At 49.9% G+C, this 24141-nt stretch overlaps 1 protein-coding gene across 1 annotated transcript in view; it reads right to left on the reverse strand.

The window, feature by feature from the left end:
• Positions 1 to 12687, reverse strand: part of LOC144762161 (uncharacterized) — a 45820-nt gene extending 33133 nt beyond the window's left edge. Inside the window, exon 1 of the mRNA XM_078647321.1 lies at positions 12533 to 12687. The gene's annotated coding sequence lies outside the window, so the exon portion shown is untranslated. The remainder of the gene's footprint in view (positions 1 to 12532) is intronic.
• Between the last annotated feature and the right edge of the window lie 11454 nt (positions 12688 to 24141).

Below are 24141 nucleotides of genomic sequence, written 5' to 3' on the forward strand. Positions count from 1 at the left end.
GCACAGCGAGGGGGCAGGGAAGCAAGCACAGCGAGGGGGCAGGGAAGCAAACACAGCCAGGTGGCAGGGAAGCAAGCACAGCCAGGTGGCAGGGAAGCAAGCACAGCCAGGTGGCAGGGAAGCAAGCACAACAGGTGGCAGGGAAGCAAGCACAACCAGGGGAAGGGGAACCAGGGGAAGGGGAACCAGGGGGCGGGGGAGCAACCCACCCAGAGCCACACACACCCACCCAGAGCCACACACACACACTCAGGAGAGCAAGCACAGCCAGGGGGCGGGGAAGCAAGCACAGCCAGGGGGCGGGGAAGCAAGCACAGCCAGGGGGCGGGGAAGCAAGCACAGCCAGGGGGCGGGGAAGCAAGCACAGCCAGGGGGCAGGGAAGAAAGCACAGCCAGGGGGCAGGGAAGAAAGCACAGCCAGGGGGCAGGGAAGAAAGCACAGCCAGGGGGCAGGGAAGAAAGCACAGCCAGGGGGCAGGGAAGAAAGCACAGCCAGGGGGCAGGGAAGCAAGCACAGCCATGTTTCCAGTGCTTGGCTATTCTGAACAAACCACACGGGAGGGTGTTACCATCATAAATTGATTACTGCAAATATTCCTCTCATAAATGTATAGCTGCTAGCTCCAGTAATGTGGATGCATATAATGTTGATATCTTTTAAAAGGAAAAATGTATACAATTAATTTTTAACTGTTTTGAATTATTCCTTGATCAATTCGTACTGTGATACCTACTTGTACTTTTATGCATTTACTAAATGCGAATAAAGTTATTTGACTGATTGATTGACTCAGTTCGTCATCCCACCTTTGTACCAGCGTCAGAGAAACACTCGACATTACCTTTAATACGTAGCTCACACCTGTGACACACCTGGCACATTTCCTCCTTGCCTAGTTAAAATGCTCCCTAAAAGTCCATAATGCGTCACATGATGTCATGACGTGAAACTCAGGGCAACATGTTGCACACCCAAGTCTGTTCCATGCCAAACACAGCGATGTCAGCATCAGAACCATAACATTTGGTGACATTTTGTTCTAATGCCATGCTAGGTACCATGTACGCATTTTAATGCATACTGTTCCATGGAGCTGCCAACCACAATGACATGCTCAGCCCATTCCAACTCCTTAAGGATCCTCAGCAGAGGCCTGGTTTCCCTTATGCCAACTCCAAAAGTTCACTTCATCCCGTTTTGATGCCAAGTCACGCTAAACAAATGCCATGGTGTCATGATGCCAGTCACCTTCATCACATACCAGCCGGTCCTGTGGCTATTCCAAGTGACACAATCTTAACACCAACCGCAAAGACGCCATCAGCACATGCCCCTTATGCCAGCCACGCAGACATTCAGCCCATGACAGCCTACTCTCATGTCAAACCCAGAAACACTCTTCGTATGCCATTCCTCGTTAATGCCAACCTCAGAGTAACACTCAGCATGTGGCTGAGAGTAACACTCAGCATGTGGCTTCCTACCTACCTACCTCAGAGTAACACTCTGCATGTGGCTTCCTACCTTATGGCAACTGGAAAGACACATTCAGCACGTAATGCCTACCTCAGAGGAATTTCCAGGACATGCCATGGTGCCCTCATTCACACCCATGCCTACTTTGGGCATGCCATCTTAACTTAATGACAACTCATGAAAGCACTTGGTACATTCCATCCTCTCCTTTAAACACCTCTGAACTCTGCCAGGGGGCCATGATGCCAAACCCAGGGTTACATTCTGCACATGATGCGAGCCTGTCTTAATGACAACCTCTGAGGGCACGATCACGACATGCCACTCTGCCCCCCTTACATCTTGCTCAAAGACACCCATAACACATTGTACATCCCGGATGCCACTGGAGAGGCAGTTCAGAGTCGCCAAACAAGCACCTCCTGACAGTAGTGCCCCGGGCCGCCACCCGCCATCAGCTGCCCCCTTACCGGTCTGGGCGCGCAGCACAGGATCCCAAAGGTGAGCCAGAGCAGGGCTCGCTGCGGCGGTGGGCGCCAGGGTGCCATGGTGGCGCACCCTCCTGCGCTGGACAGGACGCCGCCTGTCGGCCGGAACTATCCCTTGCTCTCCGGACTCCCCAACCAGGTTAGGCTCCCTACGACAGCCCTGCAGCGGCGAGAAGCCCTCCTGACGTTATCTGATGCTGGGGTAGGGGACCCTCTTCCACACAAGGCATCTCAGACTCCAGCCATGCTGTCTCCGCTCTGCACCGCAGGGTTCAAATCCCTCCTGGACTCACACGCCCCGCTCTGGCAGGCAGTCAGTCAGCGGCGCGCCCCGGGCTCGCCCACCCGGCGCGTCCTGCAGTCGCAGCAGCTGCCCTCGCAGCCCCGGGCCGTCTCCGGAGCGAGGCTCTCAGCCCCCGGCTCCGGGAGGCGCGGGCTGACACAGGCTGAGGCGGCTGCTACCTGGACGGGGCGTCCACGGGCAGCGCCGCGGAGTTTGGAAGAAGATGATAGCGAGGATCGGGGGCCGGCGGCGATGATGTGACAATTGAACCCTCACCTCTAAAATCGGCAGAGAGATATAGATTGCAATTTGAATCCTGTCGGAGCATCCTAGCCTCCTGTACTGTTTAATAGTAACAAAAACTGCCATTTTAAACCGATTGCAGCGCCTGGAGACATTATATAGCAAGGCGCTAGGAACTATATAAACACAATCTATCCTCCTTTAAGTGAAGAGATGCAGAATATTTGGTTAGTATATTAGAAGCGCACATAACATCAAGAGGGAGTAGTGTTACTTTGTCTGCATTTCACTCTTTATACTAGTGAATGACTTCATCCACGCACACACTAGAATTGTTCTGTAGTTTCCCAACTAGAATTCAGCTTGTTTTAAAGCTTATACCAAACACGGGTATATTGGACACATCGCCACCCTTTGCTTTTACCTTTTTAGGACTCGGAGCAATTAAACACCATAGCATAGTGCATTGTGTTTAATTTTTGAGGAGAAAAATGTATAAACTGTGTGAAGTAAAGTCTCCCATTACACCGTAAATCAGGCTGATGGAAGAAGTCATTATAGGAAAAACAAGGAAAGGCACGGACAGCGGGAGGGGGGGGGGGCGGGAAAGGCACGGACAGCGGGAGGGGGGGCGGGAAAGGCACAGACAGCGGGAGGGGGGCGGGAAAGGCAAGAAAAAGCACTCACCTGGACTTCTTCCGGCGGCGGTCGGCCTGCAATGACCAAAACAAACCTTCCCCCCCAAAAAAATAGCACAAACCCACCGCCGCAATGAGGATCAGAAAAGGGTGGAGAGGGAAGAAATCGCGGGAACGCCCACGAATCTGGTCCGGCCATTACGGACAGATCTCTGTTCCAATGGCTAGCCTCCATTTATGGAGCTAGCCAATGGAACAGAGGGCGGATTCCTAAGCCACATAGTATTCTCATTAGGTTTTCGCCTGCGCGAAAAGCTGCGCAGTGCGCAGCTTTCACTTAGGCGAAACCTAAAAAGGAGCATTTGTCCTTATGAAGTGTCACATTGTGATTCAACAGTCGTTGCAGAGTTGCTCTGAGATGTTTGTGGTGCTCTTCGATGGATGAGGAGTGAGTGAACCAGGATGTCGTCACTGACGTACGGCACCCATTGTAGGCCAGAAAGAGTCCCTCGGACTGTGTCCTACAAGATTTCGGCGGCAGATGAGATGTTGAAATGGAGTAATTTGTGGCGGCGCAGCCCGATGTGTGGAGAGAAGCTAGTTAGGTACCGGCTTTTCTTTGCTAGCTTTAGCTGATGGTGGTCCGCTTTAAGGTATAGCTTAGAGAACTATCAGGAGCCATTCAGGTTGGCTAAAATGTCGTCTTTCGTGGGTGTTATTTGTGCATCTCATTTGAGACCCATGGTGTCGGGTCGATGACCTTTTCGATTACTCCTTGCTGCTCCAGGTTGTGCAGCTCTTGTTTGATGAGGGGGGTCGAAGGTGAAATGGTATGCGTCTGTGACGGAGTACCACGGGCTTGACCGATCGTCAATTTGGAGTTTTGACAGGTGGTCTCTTCATGCATCCTAGCCCAGTAAAGACATGTGGGAATAGTTCAAGTACCTCCTCCATTTGGAGGGATTTAACTGCTTGGGCAAAGGTGACCAGGCCGAGGTCTTCTGCGGTGTGGCTCCCCACCAGGATTTAGGATTCTCGATCAACTATGTGAAATGTGGTCACGATTTCTTGGTCTTTGGCTTTCACCTTTAAGGTCCTTTTTCCTTTCAGAGGTAGCAGTGTTTGGCTTCCATTGGTAAAGATTTTGACATTGATCGGAGCTAGCAGAGGAGGGTGGAGTTTTAAGTGTTGTTGTGGAGTGCCCCTTGGGCAAGGGTCGATCCCCTTTTATGGGGAGAATATTTTGGCTATTAATGCCCCACTTGGGGGCAGATCGTCCTTACATTTTTTGGCCCATCTGCCCCCATGGGGAACAGAAACCACTAGACCCCAGGGATTTTGCCAAAATCTATTTCTATGATTGGTGGAGCACTCCCTTGGGCAAGGGTCACTCGCCTTTTAGGGGTTATTATTTTGGCTGCTTCTGCCTCCTTTGGGGGCAGAATGGCCTTATGCTTTTAGGCCCACCTACCCCCCAGCTTGGGTTGTGGGGGATTGTGTGGACTGGTGCATTATTTGCATTTGTGATAACATGTTTTATTTCTTGTTTTTATTCTAGTGCAAAGCTTTTGATTCTTGTTTGCAGTTTAGGCAGTGGTTGATCTGCAGTTTGCGTAGGTGCATGTATTTGATAAGATAAACATTTGTGTTGTGTTTATCCGAAATAAGTATTATTTGTCATGCATGAATGAATTTTTTGTAAGTGGTGTCATAATAGCAGCATATTTGGTTTATGTATTGAGCATGAAATTCTTTTTGGATTTGTGCATAATGTTTATTGAGTTGTCTTGGGTGTATTTTTCTTTCTTTTTGGGGGGGGGGGGATATTGTTGGTCCTTGTTGTGTTTATGCAGAGTAGGTGGTGGTGAGACTAGCTGTTTCTGGCAAGTTACTGGTATTGTTTTTGGAGTGAATAGGTCGTTGTGATAAAGCCACATTTTGTTTATTACTTATTTTACAAAGTGTTTTTTGTTGACAAGTTACCTCTATTAGTAAGGATTACGGCTACCCACAGAATTACTGATCAGCAGGTGGTTGGTATGCTTTTTTAATCTTCCTCTGACCATGATTATGAGACTGACACTGCGTCTGAGGCAGAGGAGTAAGTGCAAGATTCTGGCAGTGAGTATTCTGTCCACGAGGAATCATCGGACTATGAAGCTACTCTCAGTGCAGATGAAGTGCGGAGGACACTGATGTGTCGATAATGCAGCAAGAGGCATCTGGATTGCGGTCTGGGGCTGCAAGGCTTCCTATTGGAAGCGCTGGACACTGGGATGATCCAAACATGGTGCAGCTGGTGTTGCCTGCCTTTAGTGGTTATGCAGGGTGTAGAGTAAATTGTGAAACATTTTTGCCTAGGCAGTTTTTTCTGTTTATGGATGATGTATTTTTGGCCGAGATTATTGACCAGACTAATTTGTATGCTGAACAGTACTTGAGGGACAACAGTGCCAGACTCATGCCCTGCTCTAGCGCTACCCAGTGGACGCCCACAAATCTGATGTTTTTGGGTTTAACTTTTTTGATGGGCTTGATATTGACCCCCCTGGTTGTCCTTCCACTTTAGGAGTTTGAGAACATTGTGTGGGAACTTGCTAGAGAACTTTTTTTTAACAAAGGTCACCATTTGTGCCTAAAAAACTTCTACACTGCTGTGCAATTGTTTAATGAATTGTTCAAAGTGGACACTCATACTTGTGGCACAATCCCCTTACCCAAAATAGCTTGTTTTTAAGAAGCTTCAGAGGGGACAGTGAAGTGCCTTGCGTATTGATAAACTGCTAGCTGTGAAATTTGTGGACAGGAGGGATGTCTACACACTGACTACCATCCATGATGAAAGTACTTCACCTTTGACTGTTTGGGGTCAGGTTGCTAAAGTGTGCAAACCAGTGTGCATTGAGACTACAATAAGTACATGGGTGTTGTACTGACAATTACACGCAAACCTCAACATGTGTCTATGTTCACACATTTTCCATGCACTACTCTGTTATAATATTCTGGTAACAGAAAACCCACAATTTGCCTAACACCTAGCGTTCCCCCAGGTCTCCCGATCAAAATTGTATCTCACTTGTGAGGGTGGGCAAAGTGCCTGCGACAGGTAAGGACCCAAAATGTATTGTGGGGACATCAGAATATCCTATCACAAAGCAACCGGATTTTACAAGGGGGGGGGGGGGGTCACCTGGGTTTTTGGCCCTGGGCTCAGTGGCCATCTAGGAAAACCTATCAAACCCAGACATGTCTGAAAACTAGATACCCGGGGGAGTCCTGCGAGTTATTGCTTGCGTGGATCCCCAAAGTGTTCCCACCCAGAATCCCTTGCAAATGTCAAATATAGCTGAAAAAATTCAAATGAGAGGTTTGTACGCAGGCGTAAACAGTAGCTGTGTTTCCCTCAGACACATTAAAACCTCTTCCCCACGAGTACCCCTTTCCTCCCCTAGCAGTGTGATTCATCCACAACGGTGTAAGGTGACTGGAACGCCCCAGCCTATGGGGATGTTATAGTAGAGAGGACTGACGGCTCCTTCTTTCACTCTCATGAGCCCCCGTGGGAGAAGCCCTGACCGAGGAGAAGATCAGACCGACGAGAGGACTACAGAAGATGACGCTTGCCCTGAGAGAGAGTAAAGATTTGAGGACACTGAAGAACTACTAAATCCCTCTAGCTCCATACCTAAGACTGTCAATAAAAGTCACCGACTGGCACACTATATACAGCCTCCTTGTCTATTTATCCGGCCCGCTCTCCCAAATGCGCCTTTTGGTTATTCTAGTCTTACAGTTCCTTGAAATGTCCGATGGGCGATTCACATAAGACTTTGGTGTCAGCCTCTCATTGCCACTTTGTTCAGTTACGACTTTTTATTCCGGGACTCAATCCTGGCATCAGCTACATAGAGGAGGCACACCCCACATAGAGGAGGCACTCCCCACATTGAGGAGGCACTCCCCACTTGGTTGCCCTCCTGGGTCCCAGAAACTCAGACTACACATGTTAATCTTAATGGAAGAATTGAGGCAGCAGTTTCCAACATACAAGCAATCCTTACACAATATTCCTTTCCTTACTCACGGAGCCTGTGCCCCACCCCCCCTCATACCCAGGAGACTGTGCCCTACGTTCATTGCCCCTAACCATACTTATAAGCAATGCGGCCCACATTCAGTGCCCTCTATTGTAACATGGGCCAGGGTAGCAGCTGCCTTCAGCACAGCCGGGTAACATTTTACTACCGGCATGACCTTTTAACCTACTTTACTTCCGGGCTAGCTTCTGCTTCCAGCCCGTGGGGTAACCATTCACCTTCTACTTCCGGGCAAGTGCCTGCTTCCAGCATATGGGGTGACCTTTCACTTCCGACTTAACCTTTGTTCCTGGGTAAGCGTCTGCTCATTACCCCATGGTGACCAAGACCTTTATGTACAAAATTCATCCGGGCTACAGGGTCCGACAGTTAAATTTTCGGCCGGTTCAACACTGTAAACCCTTGCAGTGTACTGCCTGTACACCACTGGCTCTGACTGATACCTGCTGATGGGATGTTTCTCTCCGACTGCCTATCCATTTTCCTAGGATTGCTTTTAAAGTACCACCAGAGGCCAAGATGGCGGCGAGGTAGGCAGCAACTTGCGGAGCACATGCCCGCCGCCCACCATCTACAGCGGCCAATAGCACCCACGAGAGGCGACAGCCCCAGACTCCGGTGGCGGAGAGTGCCCTTGATCTGCCCCGACAGCTGGAGCCCACGAATGCCCACTAGAAGGGTCGGAAGACGAATACCTCAGAGAGTCGGAGGAGGCCTCAGCTCAGAGCGGCCTGTGTCGCGGCCTGCCGAGGCAAGCGTCTCCTGCACCAGCCTCTTCCAGACACGAGGGTGGTGGCGAAGAAGACCTGGTGCCGCGGCATATAAGGAAGGCCCCAGTCCGCCCCCCCCCCCCGGCCGTAGCCTCGATCGGCAGTGTGCACCCGGATCTTGTGGAGCCTGGGGGTGCGGTCTGCGGCGGGACTGGACCCGCCGTCTGCCTTCCCCCCGGGACGTACCTACAGACACCGGTTGCTGTGGCGGTGTCGGGCTGAGGAGTCGCCGACAGCTGAGTGACCCCTTTGGTGGTGGGGCCCGCAGGCGAGACTCCACTGGGCGCACGGGCGGTGGCTTGGCTGGCTCCCTGCTAGAGATCCGGCCCCGGGAAGTGGAGCGCAGCAGGGGGCCAGGGTCCCGAGCACGGACAGCGCCCTACATCAAAGATATGGCCTGGAAAGTGTAGAGAGCGCATGGGTGCCCATCCTTGAAACTGCGTGGACCAAGGTCAGCGGACTCGACAATTCTCGCCTCGGTGCCCACTCTAACCAGGGATCACACTCGGCAACTCTGGTCATTAAGCTTGCCTCATCTCTACAACGGCCCCCCACAGACGCCGGGGATGCCTGGTTTCACCTTGGAGATACCCAGAAGGGACCATCTCGCAGGGAAAGCCAGGACGGGTTCCCCAGCGGTCTCCAGCGCCGGGACGCTTACGGGCAGCCGTGCGCTTTACAAGCCCAACACAAGGCGGACATTATTATGAGATCACTGGTTTCCTGTTTCGACTGAACTTCTTGCGTCTGATTGTGTTTTTGGACTTGTTCAAGGGGTTTTGGGTTTTCCTTTTTGGGTTAGGGTTCCCTCATCCACCTTCCTTTGTTATACCTCCGCTGCGCCCTTCCTCCCCGCTTGATGCAGCCTCGCTGGGTTTGGGTGCACTCATCCAGCTACCTTGGGTACCACTGATGCTTTACTCCCACTCGGGCCTCTGGCTTTTGTTCGCGCTCCCTCAAACTGCTAGCTCAGGCATGGCACGACAAGTTTGGCACCACATACCGCATGCAGCACTGACCCCAGACTTGTGATGGCGTTTAGCTCTCTCACGATTCCCCCCCTAAAGTGCGAGGCCTGAACAACCCGATTAAACGCAGGGCCATACTACACTACCTTGAGACTTCTGGGGCCGACATCTGTTTGCTCCAGGAAACGCACCTCCTCGCCAAGGACCACCACAGGTTGAAGGCTACAACTGTTTTCCTCCAACTCCACGAAATCTACAGGGGTGGCCATTTGAGCTTGAGCAGCTACATCAGAGGACGGGGGCCTCCAGGGCTTGGCGCCAACTTTGTACTGAAAGGAAACAATTAGCGGCCTTAGACCAAGACAAGGCAGAATACGCAGCCCTCAGGTTGTAACACACGTATTATACGGGTGGGGATAGGTGCATCCGCCTACTAGCCAATAAACTCCAAGAGACCCGGCAGAGACAAGGGGGTCGGTCCATACGCACCCCTGAAGGTACGCCAGTCACAGAGGATGCGTCCTTAGCCGAAGTCTTCAGAGATTTCAATGCAGATCTCTACACTGGGGAACGGCTTGCCCTCCAGTGCAGCACAGACTATTTGGCCGGGTCCGGCATGCCGGCCCTCTCCCCAGCGCAGGCAGACTATCTAGACAGAGACATACAGGTGGAGGAGGTCATATCAGCAATACCCCGCCTTAAAGTGGGTAAATCCCCCGGCCCCGATGGCTACACGGCGGCCTTCTATAAAGCCTTTTGCAGTCAATTGGCTCCCACTCTGACGTGATTGTTTAATTCCTTAGAGCTCATCGGAGCTGTTCCGGGGGAGATGCTGGAAGCGGCGGTGGTCGTGATGCCAAAGCCTGGAAAGGACACCACGGCATGTAGTGCATATAGACCCATCTCATTGCTTAATATAGACATTAAATTGTACACCAGTATCTTGGCGACTCGTTTAGCACCCTATATGTCGCAACTGATCAAACCTGACCATGCAGGATTCATCCCCCGACAGACTAGTGATAACACTAAGCGCATACTACATCTCATAGAGAAAGGAACCCGCACACAGGGTGAATACATGCTCCTGGCTATCGATGCCGAAAAGGCCTTTGACAGGGTGGACTGGCCCTACCTGGAGATGGTACTGATCGCGGCTGGTCTTGGGGAGAAAACCTGCACCCGCATTCTAAATTGCTATAGACAGTTTGCGTCAATAGCCACACATCCTCCCGATTTGTGATTGAGAGAGGCACTAGACAGGGCTGCCCCCTGTCCCCTCTCCTCTTTGCACTTTACATGGAGCCCCTTGTGCTCAAAATTTGCCACCACCCACTATAACCGGGATCAAATTTGGGGTGGGGGGGGATACCCACACCATCAGCCTTTATGCTGATGATGTCTTGTTGTCCCTCGCGGACCCGATAACGTCTGTGCGAACCATCTTCGCAGAATTACACAGGTTTTCCCATGGGTCATGTTTCAAAATTAATCTGGATAAATCGGTGGCTCTTAGTCTCTTCCTCTCCTCACCTACCCTAGACTTTCTCCAGGAAGAGCACCCAATGCGCTGGTCCACGGAAGCGATTCCGTACCTAGGCATCCAGCTTGCTCCCACCATTCAGGCCACCACCGATATTAATGTAAATTGTAAATTGATACTTGTATAGCGCACTACTCACCCGCAAAGGTCTCAAGGCGCTTGTACGAATACCGCTGTGGAACCCATCCTGGCTTTCCCTGTGAGGTGTCCACTCCTGGGCACCCCCAAGGTGGAGGCCAGGCATCCTTAGCGTTGTGGGGGCCGTTGTGGAGATTAAGCAAGCTATTGCCCAGAGTTGCAGAGTGGGACTCAATGATTGGAATAGGCACCGAGGCGAGAATTATCAGGTCCGTGGAATTTTTTAGCCCAAGACCCGCCGAGGCGGGAATTGAACCCTGGTCCCGGGCTAGACCTCTGCATCAGGGTCTGCCGCTCTAACCATTGAGCCACACTTCTCCACTCTCCATTAACTACTCCACCTTGCGCGCACTGACCCGCTCCATGCCTATTACCTTGGTAACACTGTTCATTGCGACCTCATGGTCCTTTTTACATCTGGACACGAGAGCTGAGGGTCTTGTTCCTTTTCTGTCTAAACTCAATAAAAAAATGTAAACCATAAAGTACCACCAGAAAGCTCCATTCCCACCACCACCACCATAGCTGCGCCACAATTCTTCTAACCTCCATCCAAAGATGTCCTTCTTCACGAATGTAAATTATACAGTGCCACAAATGAATTAAGCTATTGTTACCCCAAAGTAGGTGTGTGCCCAAGTGGAATTTAGCCAGAGGCCCTTGAATACCATTCCCTTTCTGCACCGTAAGACAGTTAGGGATTCCGTCAGAGCTTCAGAGAAACTCCTATCACATTTGGCACATTGCCCTTTACAACCCTCATCATTGGCAAATGACAATGGTGTGTTTGGCCATATGAAGGGAGTTCAGTTATTCGCCACCCCCTCACTGGGCTCCCATAACAACACCCACCTGAGTCTTGGAACGTGAATGCTGTACTAACCCATTCCTGCCAACTCTTTCCGGTTACCTTGACTAATTGATGGGCCCGCTAACCTTCACAATTTGCTTTTAGCTTTGTTATTTTCCTTTTCTCAGTTTAGTGTGGGGCCCTGCTCCTCTGGGTACTGTATTAAATGGGTGACTTCTAATAGAGCGACCACACCCACCCATTTACCTATTCCAATCATGGAGTCCCACTCTGCAACTCTGGGCAGTAGCTTGCTTAATCTCCACACCTACCCCCACAACGCTAAGGATGCCTAACTTCACCTTGGGGGTGCCCAGGAGTGGACACCTCACAGGGAAAGCCAGGATGGGTTCCACAGCGGTATTTGTACAAGCGCCTGGAGACCCTTGTGGGTGAGTAGTGCGTTATACAAGTATCAATTTACATTTTAATATCCCCTAAATCCCTCCACCCCCATCCCCCGGCGAGGTGCCTTGCACACACACCCAAGTCAGAAGAGAGCCATGGGATACTCCTCACTACAGTCAACCGGGTGTGGACTTGTTGGAGCAAACCACCCTGGCAAGTTATGTTGGCAACCTACACCAATGATAACCATTCTGCTTTATTGAACCACTTGGTCTGAACCTGGCAGTGTGTACAACTTCCCCCTGAAGGCCATGGTACCTGCTGTAGAGTCCGCCATCTACCCAGCATTTATAAGGTGACCAACTACCAGTAATGGACAATTTTATGTGCCCCCTGGCCTGCATGCATAACCTGCTGATCTGCACCCCACTGAGCTCTTTACCATCATCAGTGAATTCTCCATGCAAAGCACAGTAAAAAAAAAAAAACATGATTGCACCCAACCCATGGGCAACGCCACATACATGACACGCAGACCAAACATCGCAACCACTCAAAAGCATTTTATCCATTTATTTTTCTTTACTGCCTTTTATATCAACCGTCTACAGCATATACCGCACCCCCACTCGTCTTGACCAGTCTAGAACCCCCCCCCCCCCCCGGGACTACGAGCGACCACTGACCTGCTGTGAGCTCGGGACGATGCACGGTCAGCCCCTTCAACGCTGCCTCCGTCCCTCCAGGCCGAGTCACAGCGCTGCGTCTGCCGGAGATCGCTGAGGGTGGATCGGGCCGTGCGGTGCAGGCCCCCTCTTCTCTATCATGAAATCCGAGCAGTGTCTGACGCCCGGCGCATGCGCAGACTGGTCGGACGGTACCAAAGACCACTCCGAGCATGCGCACGCTTATCAGACTGTTACGTACAAGACTCGGAGCATGCGCAGACTGTTCTGACTTTACCAAAGGACCACTCCGAGCATGCGCACACTGATCCGACTGTTACGTACAACACTCGGAGCATGCGCAGACTGTTCGGATGTTACCAAAGAACATTCCGAGCATGCGCACTCTGATCGGACTTTAACGTACAACCCCTGGAGCATGCGCAGAATAGTCAGACAGAGCCAAAACACTCTTGGAGCATGCGCAGACTGTTCGGACTTTACCCGCACATTTAGAGCGGAAATGCAAGGTCATAAAATACTGCCACTTTGCTAGCTGATCAGACTGCATTCTGGTGATTTTCGGATTAAGACACTAGAACCTTCATGTTGGTGATGTATATTTATTTTTTGAAAGCTAATGTGAGGGTGTGTTTCCAGCCAAGTTCTTGAGTCCCTTCTTTTAAAAGACACCCTGGAGGTTGGCAATATTTGCAGTCTGGCCGTATATTACTGATAATATATACTTTCAATGCACTTGTTTTATACTAAACACTATATCTGCACATTTTCTGGAAGCCTATCTTATCTTGTGAATACTACTTGCAGATTGACAGTGCTTTCTGTTAGGAGGCTGGGACCACATAGCACTACAAAGTCACTGTCCCCCTTAAGCCTGTATTATTTCTCTCTTCACAGACACAGACCTCTTTGGTGATTGCATTCACTTATGAGATTTCGGAGGTGTCATCAAGGTGAAACGTGCCCTGCAGCTTCCAAAACTCAAGACGTGCAGTGAGAAAACAGCCCAATTTCTGGTTCAGAAAAAAATGTGCCAGGACATTATCACAAGTCCTGTATTTTTTTTAACCAGGTTTAGTTTGCATGCTGGGATTTGTATGTCCATACTGTATGAATGGAAAGAGAAAACTACAAATCCCAGCATGGAAAGTGTTTTTGTTAAAAAGTCAGGACTTTTTACACACTAATCATATAAAGTGCACAACAGACTGCAGCTGGAGATCACACTATTACAGTCCTTGGTGCAATATGATATTCAAAGCCACCCTTCCACACAAATGTCTCCTTATGAGTAACAATCTCCAGGGCTTAACTGACTACACTACCAACTTGCTAGCCACGTGCTTTGTAACAACCCTTCCTCCACACCACAGTAATAAGAAGCTGTAACCAGGCCTGCCTGGCCCAAATGCTACAGCAATAGTGGTCTGTTCACACATATCACACTCTTCCCACCAAAATAATAAAAAGCTGATGCCAGGGCTGAACTCCAACCAGCCACATCTTTGACTTCTTAAGAAAAAAACCTTTACTAATACTGCACCCCTTCACACCTAAATCCTTGGCCCCTTACCACAAGGTACCGGGGGAGCTGCCGGAGGGGTCTCTAGCAGTGCTGGTTTGAGTGCTCTGTTAAATTGTGCTCAATTTAATCCTGCTGGCCTCACTGTGATGCTGCAGTAGTAGGTAAGCTGGTTAAGCTGCCAACACTGTGCCATTATTCAGGCATTCTATTTTATCATGGTACCTAATACTGTATTCAAAGTGAGAAATAATAAAGGCTGTCACCTTGCTTAAGCGGCTTAGTGCGTTAAAGTGTAAGGGAACCAACTGGGGCCCAACCCTCCACCAGCTCACGGTGCCTTCTGCATCCATTGATTGCCTGACAAAACATGAGTGGTAGCAAGCTCTGCTTTAGGTCATGTGGGTTAGACTCGCCAGCACACCAGTGACAGTTCACTGCACCATGATGCAAGCCAAGGAGGCCCCCCCTTAAACCACGTGGGAGGCACGGTCTGCCGGTCCTGAATAAATATATTTAAATTATGACCACTGTGCTGACACAGAAGACACTTAGTAAGGCTCTTGATGAGTTTGGGTAGTGATGACTGCAATGCGCATTTGGCAGACAGTGCACACAACACTCTCCACAAAGCATTAGGGTGGAATAAGGGTGGAAGAGGTGTGGCGCCGCGGCCAGGGCGACTGACGCTGGAATCTGGGGACCACGGTTCGATCCCCGGCTCCGGCGGCAGGTCAGCCCAGCACCATGTGACTCTGGGCAATAGCTCGCTTAATCTTCCCGACGGCCCCCCAGCGCCTAGAGACCCTTACGGGTGATTGTGCGCTTTACAAATGTGGACTTTACTTTACTTCACTATAAATAGATAACTAATGCATTTTAGTGTGGTGAATTGCACACCTGCACAAGAATGCGCTAATATGTGTGGTTAGGATGCGTGGTACGTGGCAGGGCTGGTACAGAGCATCTCCTGGTATATAAAGCTCAGAGCATGCGCAGAGCCGCTCATCCTGTGGTTTATGCTGGATGAGCTGTAATTTAATTAAAGGCAGTTAGAGATGCTGGAAGTGACATTTAGCTTGAAACCTTTATTAAAAAATATATATAATGCCTGCAGGCATCCCTCGTTTAGTTTCTTCTTCTCCCTTTTGGTTCCAAGATAATGGTCAGTAGCTGCCCATGTTGGACTGAGCAAACTGAAGACACCTTACATGTGAATCAAGTCATTTATGTCACTCTTCAAGGTGTTAGGCTGGAGAGGTGGCAGTGAGATCCCATACCCACACATAGTAGATACGCTTGTTTTTCTTGTTTGACTCAAGAATAGTAATAATCTCTTATAAAATGACTACATTTATCAACTTGAGCTCTCATTTAATAAACACTCTGATTCAGAGTAAAACAATGTTAAATCTTAAAACAAAAGCCTCATTTGTATCAGGGAGTTTTTAACTTCAAAAGAATAATGTAATGGAGCCTTACCTGTTTACTCACACTCATTTAGTGAGTGTAACCCTCTTTTTTGGCAAGTTTATTCTTCTGATAACCAACATGCCCACAATGGTGTAACCCCCGTCGCCACCATCATCAGCAATAAAATGGTTAATTCTCTGTAAACTTTAATGAGACTTAAACACCTGACTTCACCCTCCTGGGGAGTCGACAGGTATGCAGAGCATCCAACTCCAGTTTCTGATGGTTCTGGCCCGTTTCTAGTACAATTTAGCACCACAAAAGTTGTGATTTATTACATGTTTTTTTCATGTACAGATTGTTCAACTCAGATCTTGACCACCTTCGTTCCACAAGCCGAAATGTCAACTTCAGAATTCATGGGCACTGCAGCCCCCATAATTTCAATACTCCGCAACGGAGAACAGCCATAACAACACGGGGATTACCCCGCACTGCCATTACAATGCGGGGATTACAACGAAAGCTTTACAACGACTTTCGCTGGAGGGCGCTGTTGGATAGGGAATAGTTTAATTTTCTATCCAACACCTTCCCTACTGTCAACGTGGGCTGGAGTTGGAATAGAAAATAAAACTATTCCACTATCCATTGCCCTCCATCGAAAGTCGTTGAAACGACTTTTGTTTTAATCCCCGCGTTGTAATGGCATGCGGGGTAAACGCCCGCGTTGTAATGACATACAACCATGTGTACTGGCTTGGTTCCATTCCATTGTTCAATCCACAAGCTAGACATGCTCTCCCTGTTTAGACCTGGTGATAGTTCTCTTTGGTAGCTTGTCATTCCAGTATTTTTCTTCAGATTCTTCATCTCCAAACTCCCTGGGGTCCTATCCTGGTTTTGGGTTCTTCATTTAGTTTTTCCTGTAAATCTACATTTCCATTAGCTTAACTGCTAAAGGAATGCAATGTTAACAATCTTCACGGGTGTGAGAAGTTGGCCTGGTAGGGGATGTTTCCAATTCTGGAACCACCTACTACCTGACCAAACAATCCCTTATGGTGTCTGGTTGTAAGTCAACCTTATTAGACAAGCTATCCTAGGGGTAGCATGGACTAAGCAGCCTAAAGGCTTAACTTAAGAGGTCGTGTTAAGCGAGCTGTTTTACCACATACAATCCTGTAATACCAAATGAAAGGACACCACACAAGTATATATTATAAAAATATATGTGTTTATTACTAAAAACAATCCCCAGTATTCTTTATGAATAAAGGGGCACAAGCGTTAAATCAAAAGCACTGTTTAAACATACAAGTTGCACAATTATGGATGAGGGCGGGTGGCCACTCAAACCATATACTAAACAAGTGGTATAAGAGATGCCACTCGAGCAGTGGTTAGGCCTAGGGCCTAGGGAATCGCTGGGAGCAGTCAGGACAAGCAATGCTGAAGTCGGGAATGGCCCTCGGGATTCGGGAGATGTGCGGAAAGCGCACGCATGCACCAATGTTAACCAATGGTGCGTAAAAGTCAAAGAGTTAAAGTTTAAGGACACTTCCGCTGAACCTAGAGGAACAAAACTTAACACACAGACCCTAGAGGTGTGCACCAGTGTGGGAACACCGGCGGAGCAAAGTTACCTCACCCACAGGAAGTGGGTGCACAGGGTCGAAGTGGCGTCGGGTTTTGACACGCAGGTTCTTGGCGCTTGAAGCTGAAGACGCTGCAGGCGATGTGAAGGAGAAGTGTCCGGTGGATCCAAGGGTGGATCTGAAGTGGTGAAGACCTGAAAGCAGAGGGGACAGTGTTCAAAGTCACTGGCCAGTGACCACCGTGGAACCAGATTGGAACCAGGCAAAGTCGGGTGCAAACAGGTGATGAGAGGTTGCTTCTCTCTGCAGCCACGTGGACACGAAGAGGTCAAGGACGTCCAGGAGTCGATCACGAGCTGTCCCTCGAAGGCTCTAGCTGATGGCGGTGTCGGCAACTCGATTGAAGCAAACAAGCCTTGGCTAATGCAAGCCACGGGGAAAGTGAAAAAGGCTTATTACTCGGACCAGCAAGGTCAGAGCGGGTACTCCTTTCTACAGGAGCGAGGGCAGGTCTGGAGCAACCAGACCCACAGTGTAAATCGTAGGTTTCGTCGCCAAGATGGCCGCTGACCACGTGACAAGCGGCCGGGATGGCGAGTCGAGTGGCACAAAGCAAAAGGGCCCCACGCAGATCGTGGAGATGCTGGAGGGCTGATCTTTGGTGCAAATGCTGCTCGATTGTGGGGCTTCTCAAACCCCAAAGCACAGAGTCGAGGGTGCCTCGGGTGCTGCGCAGTCAGCGTCTCGGGGGTCTTTCAAGATGTCCGCTCCCACGTCTCTCGGTGCCTCCACGGGTCCCTTCTTTGCAGGGACTGTGGATCGGGCTGGGAGAAGTCTGGGAAGCTGGGTCTTGTCAGGCTCTGCACTCGGGCTCCGGCGGGAGGCGGCGGCAAAGCAGACGTCGAGGTGCTGGGTGGTGCCTGTGTTCACAGGGTGGCCCCTCCTAGGCCACAAGGGAGATTCTCTTCAGTCTTCTATCATCAGAATGTCGAAGTCCAGTCGTCTTCTTAGTTTAAAGGTGATTTCAGGATGATCTGCTGTGCTAGGGCACTGCTCCCACTCTTATTCCAATCTGAGGGGTGGATCTCCTGCTAGGTCCCTCCCTATGGGTGGGACCAGGAAGGGGGGTGGTTACACCCCCTTTCCTTTGTCCAGGTCTCACTGGAGCTGGGGCTGGGCTGCCCCAGAACCGGTTTGACCGGATTATGCAAGGGGAAGCCTTGTGCTCCCCAGGCACTGTCTGGTTTCTTTCAAACCTCCCTGCTACAATACACTATCTCCTGTCTGGAGGGCGGTGACACCCTCCTGTGACAGGAAACCCTTTGTCCAGGACCCCTTTGGCTGAGTTTCGGTCAGCTCCAGGGGTCCAGACATTTGTCTGTGGCAGAGGCATCCATTTTGTGGATCTTAAGGTCTTTGGAGAAATCAACCGCATTAAAGCAAAGTAACATGTCTTACCCCTCTAGAGGGGTGGAATGCCATCCCCGTCGCCAGAACTGGCGAGGGGATGGTATTCCAAATCGTATGACACCTTACACGACATGTTTTGATAAAGCCAAACCAAAGTTGCTAAATAACCGCGAGGATTATAAGGCACTTAATAGTATATGGTATGGCATTATCCTGAAACAGCTTAGGGACTTGTTCCCGACGGCTGCAGACAGGCTCAGCTCATGCTAGAGCTCCATCTCACATAAAACCACGCACTCAGCCTCCAGGATTGATGAGGCCTACTATAGGAGTGGCTCACAGGTTTACATGTGTCCAGATATAGGTTTAGATATAGATATACTATACCTAAGCAAGGGGTGTTTACACCACCTTACCCCAGCTGAGTGAACAGCCAGTTGTGTCAATTTAAGAACCAGCCAGGGGTGGCAAAAGATATGCTGCAGCCCCTGGTAGGCCTTGGTGGCCCCTATGCCCCGTGCACCTATAGTGCATTATACAGGGGCTGACAAGGAGTCCATTTCCAATTGTGGTATGTACCTAGGGTACATGGAATCCATTTTACAGAGAGAGCAGATGGCCTGGGGCCCTGATTAGCAGGGAACCAGGTCAACTAAGTCAAAAAACCAGCTAAACACAGGCAAAAAATCTGGGGTAACCATAGTCAGGTAGCCACCTTCCTACATAACCCCCCCCCAAACGAAAGGAGATAAGGCTATCCTTGGCCAGGTAAGCCTATATTGCCTGAGTGGCCATATAAGGAAGTACCTGCACTAGCATGGGTACCCCCTGTCTCATGGTCCACTAAGCAGTCCCTCACCCTTTGGGTATTAGAGGGTCTCCACCATAGGGAATCACTACCTTGGGTGTGTTTATGCAAAGTTAAAGGCTGGTTTGGATATGGAGTATTGAAGCGAGGCTCTACTAATTTAGGGCTTAGCTTCCTCCAATTATCTTCCACCATGTGTGCCTTTCTCTCTTTAACTGAGTTGCACTGTGCTCTCAGGGTCAACCTCTGGCTACCTAAAGCTGGAGGCTGGGTCCCTCTGTTTGGCTTGCTGGAGGGACAGTTCAGGTTTGGGCCCCTTGGGTCCCAGGTTTGGCTGTGCCCAACAGAATCCATCTGTGGGAGGTCCCTAACTGTTTTTAAGGGGGCTCCCTCAGGAGTTTTTAAAGTTTTCACCTTACTAGGGCTACTAGTTTTGGTGCACCTAATCTTTTGATGGGGGTGCTTTATTTGACAGGGGGCCCTCTGGGTCTCACTGTCCTTCTTGTCCTCTGCAGCCCTGGGCTGGCTAAGGCAAGGTAGAGAGGGGCAGGTTACCTGCACCAGACTGGGTCCCACCTGAGAAGGGTCCACTGACATCAGAGGTTCTGTCAGGCTAGGCCCAACCACCTCTGGGGCAGCTCCTTCATCAGGGGTAAGATCAGTTCCCTGAGGAGGCTGATCCTGTCCTAAAGTCTGGTGAGGGGGAGATTTCTCTTCCTCCTCCATGCTCTCAGTTTGTGTGGAGTTATCCATCATTTCAGGTTTCACAACACACATGTCAGTTTGAGTTTGGGCTGTGGCCATCACAGCCCCACCAACCTTTTCAGGAGGAGACTCAGTTTGGGTTTCTGCTGTTATCATAACAGCTTTGCTATTCTGTTCAGGAAGAGCTTTTACTAAAGATGGGGCAGAGAGTTTCCCAGCCCTACCAACCTTTTCAGGAAGGACATCTTGGATTGGGGCTGTAGCCAGCACAGCCTCACTAACCTTTCCATGGGAATTCACCATTCTAGAATGGGTTTCCTGTTCAACCTCAGCCCAGGCTGAGATTTCTAAATCATTACCCAGTAGACAGTCCACAGGCAAGTTTGGTGATACTGCCACTCTCTTTGGGCCAGTGACACCTCCCCAGCTGAGACTCACTACTGCCATGGGATGATTTGTTTGGATGCCATCAATGTTTATTACCTGGTATGTGGCACCAGGTAAAAGTTGCTTAGAGGGGACTATGCCATCAGCCACCATGGTGATGCTAGCCCCTGTGTCTCTAAAAGCTTCAACTCTTAAACCATTGATGATGGGTTCTTGTCTATACTTGCTCAAAGTATTTGGGCAAGCAGAGAAGTTGGCAAACCCCATGCCAGTCTCATAAACAAGATCATTGGGTGATGGGGACCTGGATAGGCCAGGGTCCACCTGAGCTCCAACAGTAAACCCACCCAGATTCCTGGGTGTGCTTCCACTTCCTGGGGGATTACTGCTGACAGTAACAGGAGGTGTGGAAGCTGGCTTTGGAGGTATATTTTCTTTATTGTTATTCTTGGGACAACAGTTGTCTGTTTTGTAATGCCCAACCTGTTTACAGGCATAACAATAAGGCTTTTTCTCAGTTGAAGAAGTGTCTTGGGACCCACCCCCATTCTTGGAGTTTTGGGGCCCTGGGGAAGTCTTTTCTTTATTTTTATCCCCACCCTTATCTTGAGGCTTGGTAGACTCCTTCTTCTGGTTACTGTCCTGATTCTTAGGCCTAATCCTGGTTCTGACCCACTTGTCTGCCTTCTTTCCCAATTCTTGGGGAGAGGTCAGATCAGAGTCCACCAGGTGCTGGTGTAAGAGCTGGTTCTGACAATTACTTAGGATCTGCTCCCTCATAATCAAATTATACAATCCTGTAAAGTCATGTACTTTGCTGCCATGTAGCCAACCCTCCAGAGCCTTAGTAGCACAATCTACAAAATCAGTCCAGTCCTGTGTCTGTGTCTTCTGGGTGTCTCTGAACTTCAACCTGTACTGTTCAGTGGTTAAGCCAAACCCATCTATCAGAACACTCTTCAGGACTTTGTAATTGTTTGCATCCTCATGTCTAACAGTGAGGAGCTTATCTCTCCCTTTCTCTGAAAAGGAGTACCATAAGATTGCTGCCCACTGTTCCTCAGGAACCTGCTGTACCATGCAGGCTCTCTCAAGAGCAGTTATCCACTTGTGGATATCATCCCCTTCCTTGTAGGGGGGCACAATCTTTGTCAGGTTTCTACTATCATAGGACCTGGGTTTCTCTTTAGGAATATTGCTGCCACCAGTGGCATCTAAGCCACACAATTTTTGCTCTCTTGCCAAGGCAAGTCTAGCTTGAGCCAAGGCTACCTCCTCCCTCTCTATCTGGAGTTTGACAGCCCTCATTCTGGCCCTATGCTCTAGCTTTTGAGAAGCACTCATGCCTCTCTGTGATTCTCTGGAGGCACTAGAAACATGAGAGTCCCCTGAGGGAGATCTCACTCTTCTGTTGCCTGGGAGAATAACATGTTGGGTTCTGGGGAGGTGCTGGCCCTCTCCATTCCCCAGTAGGTCCAAGTTGGCCTGGCTAAGCCTGGCAACTGGAACCTGGCTACCCTGATCCTGAACTTCTAAGTCCTCAACATCTGAGTCCTCATCCAAGTCATCATCATCCTCCTCTTCAGGGGGATCAACTACAGAGGGGTTCCCTGTGTCTAGGGAAGCTGCTTTTGCCTTCTCTAAGTCATCCTGTTCTAGGATTTCTACCAGGATTAGGCAAGTGGGGCTTCTGCCCCTTTTTAACCCTCTTGCTTTGCACAAGGCAATCAAGTCTCTGCGGGTTAGTTTGTCATATCCAAAAGTTGCCTGGGTAGGGTCAACTGTCACAGGACTAGACCCTGAGGCCTTTCCTGTGTCAGACATGGTTACTAGTGAGGTGTAAGTGGTGCACTTACCTACACTAAGTGTTTTCCTACTGGACCTTGCTAGTGAGTTGTAGTCAGGGGTGTGCTACTCCCTTCAACCTACAACTACTAAGTTCAGTAGAACTTAATATGCTAAGCTTTTGATTTTATATGTACCTAGAGGTACTTGATGTGATCTTTCAATTTGATATAAAGATTGCAATGGTAAAACAACAGCAAGCTCAAATCCGCACCGCTGCTCACCAATGTGAGAAGTTGGCCTGGTAGGGGATGTTTCCAATTCTGGAACCACCTACTACCTGACCAAACAATCCCTTATGGTGTCTGGTTGTAAGTCAACCTTATTAGACAAGCTATCCTAGGGGTAGCATGGACTAAGCAGCCTAAAGGCTTAACTTAAGAGGTCGTGTTAAGCGAGCTGTTTTACCACATACAATCCTGTAATACCAAATGAAAGGACACCACACAAGTATATATTATAAAAATATATGTGTTTATTACTAAAAACAATCCCCAGTATTCTTTATGAATAAAGGGGCACAAGCGTTAAATCAAAAGCACTGTTTAAACATACAAGTTGCACAATTATGGATGAGGGCGGGTGGCCACTCAAACCATATACTAAACAAGTGGTATAAGAGATGCCACTCGAGCAGTGGTTAGGCCTAGGGCCTAGGGAATCGCTGGGAGCAGTCAGGACAAGCAATGCTGAAGTCGGGAATGGCCCTCGGGATTCGGGAGATGTGCGGAAAGCGCACGCATGCACCAATGTTAACCAATGGTGCGTAAAAGTCAAAGAGTTAAAGTTTAAGGACACTTCCGCTGAACCTAGAGGAACAAAACTTAACACACAGACCCTAGAGGTGTGCACCAGTGTGGGAACACCGGCGGAGCAAAGTTACCTCACCCACAGGAAGTGGGTGCACAGGGTCGAAGTGGCGTCGGGTTTTGACACGCAGGTTCTTGGCGCTTGAAGCTGAAGACGCTGCAGGCGATGTGAAGGAGAAGTGTCCGGTGGATCCAAGGGTGGATCTGAAGTGGTGAAGACCTGAAAGCAGAGGGGACAGTGTTCAAAGTCACTGGCCAGTGACCACCGTGGAACCAGATTGGAACCAGGCAAAGTCGGGTGCAAACAGGTGATGAGAGGTTGCTTCTCTCTGCAGCCACGTGGACACGAAGAGGTCAAGGACGTCCAGGAGTCGATCACGAGCTGTCCCTCGAAGGCTCTAGCTGATGGCGGTGTCGGCAACTCGATTGAAGCAAACAAGCCTTGGCTAATGCAAGCCACGGGGAAAGTGAAAAAGGCTTATTACTCGGACCAGCAAGGTCAGAGCGGGTACTCCTTTCTACAGGAGCGAGGGCAGGTCTGGAGCAACCAGACCCACAGTGTAAATCGTAGGTTTCGTCGCCAAGATGGCCGCTGACCACGTGACAAGCGGCCGGGATGGCGAGTCGAGTGGCACAAAGCAAAAGGGCCCCACGCAGATCGTGGAGATGCTGGAGGGCTGATCTTTGGTGCAAATGCTGCTCGATTGTGGGGCTTCTCAAACCCCAAAGCACAGAGTCGAGGGTGCCTCGGGTGCTGCGCAGTCAGCGTCTCGGGGGTCTTTCAAGATGTCCGCTCCCACGTCTCTCGGTGCCTCCACGGGTCCCTTCTTTGCAGGGACTGTGGATCGGGCTGGGAGAAGTCTGGGAAGCTGGGTCTTGTCAGGCTCTGCACTCGGGCTCCGGCGGGAGGCGGCGGCAAAGCAGACGTCGAGGTGCTGGGTGGTGCCTGTGTTCACAGGGTGGCCCCTCCTAGGCCACAAGGGAGATTCTCTTCAGTCTTCTATCATCAGAATGTCGAAGTCCAGTCGTCTTCTTAGTTTAAAGGTGATTTCAGGATGATCTGCTGTGCTAGGGCACTGCTCCCACTCTTATTCCAATCTGAGGGGTGGATC

The sequence above is a fragment of the Lissotriton helveticus genome, chromosome 6 (genome assembly GCF_964261635.1).
Source record: "Lissotriton helveticus chromosome 6, aLisHel1.1, whole genome shotgun sequence".
NCBI classification, from domain to species: domain Eukaryota; kingdom Metazoa; phylum Chordata; class Amphibia; order Caudata; family Salamandridae; genus Lissotriton; species Lissotriton helveticus.